Source organism: Branchiostoma floridae, chromosome 3 (genome assembly GCF_000003815.2).
Source record: "Branchiostoma floridae strain S238N-H82 chromosome 3, Bfl_VNyyK, whole genome shotgun sequence".
In the NCBI taxonomy this organism is placed as follows: Eukaryota; Metazoa; Chordata; class Leptocardii; order Amphioxiformes; family Branchiostomatidae; genus Branchiostoma; species Branchiostoma floridae.
Genome location: NC_049981.1, coordinates 8749712 through 8751789, shown reverse-complemented (window position 1 = coordinate 8751789; position 2078 = coordinate 8749712).

The window sequence follows — 2078 nt, the reverse complement described above, 5'->3', positions numbered from 1 at the left end:
TGCATGCTCTCAAGCGAAAGACGTAGGGTGTAATTCAGTACAACCCTACTGAGGATACACAAATGTAGTAATTGTCCCATTTCATATCATCATCATCATCATTAGTCATCCTCTGATTATGATTAAGATTATGATTTATACATAAACAAACGTCCATGGAGACAAGATGTGCGGGCGCACTCAAGTTAGGTCAATTTATGTTGGAGCCGCCATCGAACCAAAAACTTAAATAGAACATCGAGATATAATGATAATAATAGAAACAGACAGATAAGTGTATCCGTTAATGGGGAAAGGGTACATTAATGGAACATAAGTTGTAGAATCATTAACAGAAAAATTGGACGTACTGAAATTTTCGACGCTCAAACTCCAATATATATGTAACGTTATATATGTATATATCTCTCTCTATATATATGTGTCAAGGAATAAGCAATCCACTGCTTCTGTCACATATGCAGATAGAACGCGTGAGTCGGTGAGTGTTGCAGGAGGTCTATGGCACCCCCTAGCTCTGATGCTAGGGATGGTTGTAAAGCCCTGATGTAGATGTTTTTTGCCCATTCCTTGACAAGAATGGAGTAAGACTGGAGTTGAAAATTGTGCAAGTCCAATTTTTGTATTGGAAATTACAATTCAGCTGGACCTAAATATAAATTCTTATTTAATTCTACACTGTGAAGTGATTAGATGGACAGAATATCTAGACAACAATATCACATATGATATTTATTTGTCATCGCCACATCCGTTTGTGTTGACTTTTTCAAACTCTCTGTTCATCTCAAACACACAGTAATCTCACCCAAATAGAGAACTGCTCATAATATGAGTCTCAGAATACATACACCATAAAGGGGGCCGCCCTAAGATGCTTTCTGCCCTAAGATGGCACGGATTTTTTGCTGATCTTATTATGCATAAGTATGCGATGTTCGTTGCCACTGACTATGATGATTAGGTGGCTCATGTCCCTAAATATACAACCTGTACAAAACAGCCACACAATTATCATACACATGAGAAATAAAGCTTCACAAACAAGAGTTCGTAGACCTCAGGCCTGCATGAAATGTATTGGGTTTCTGTAGACCTATTGTGTATTTTTGCCTTTTTGTCTGTGGTACGTGGTTGGAAAAATGAGCTTTTTACTGTGTTGGTTGTGCACCATGCAAAAGTCTGACTCTGAAATTCCATTTTCTGAATTTGTAAGTTTGGACAGGGATGAACATTACTTATTTTGGATTTCTTAAGTATGTAACCAACCACAGTACTTTGAAGTTGTTGAGACGCTACCTTTTTTTGTCTCAGATGGCCCATGCACATGTAGTTACTCTGTCACATGATATACTAATATCTTCCTATTTCAATGTACTTACCTAATGCAGCTGCTAAGTCTCCTTGGTTTGTGTTCTTCCAATGATATTCATTAAAGATTTATTTCTGGGGTGTTATTCACTTGACATCGGAATGTTACTCGCATAATTTGACCAATGATACTTTTATCTGTAGTTCCATAGACATTAGACAACATGAATAGTGGTAGCCCCCATGCAGCAGCAACAGTTAGTCCCCAGGGTGGTATGATATTTTCATTCAATCCATCCAACCCAAACCTAAATCTCCTGTAGTATCTAAGCCAAATTTAACAGCATAATTTACTATGAAAAATGTCCTTGTCAATCCCATTTATAGATGGCAAGCTGCTGGCAATGGAAGCTTTGAAAAGTTCAGAAGCTGTTGTAGTCAAAGCAAACACCCAGCAAACATCCCCGCAAACCAATGAGCAGTTGCTTAGAAGGGGAATTTCATCATATATTTGCCGCGACAAAATGCAACAAACGATACTGAATTTAAAACAGAACAAAGCTAAGCCTCCACCACTTAACCCTGCCTGTACCATAGATTAAGCAGGCACAAAAACCAAGCGAATATGACTAGCCCAAAACAACAAATTACATGTATACAGTATGGAAATGGCATTACCAAAGAAACAAAAAGAAACACAGGACAAATCATACACATACCTTTCTCTTATGCCCACACTCTATACAGTCTCCTCCACATAGAAAATT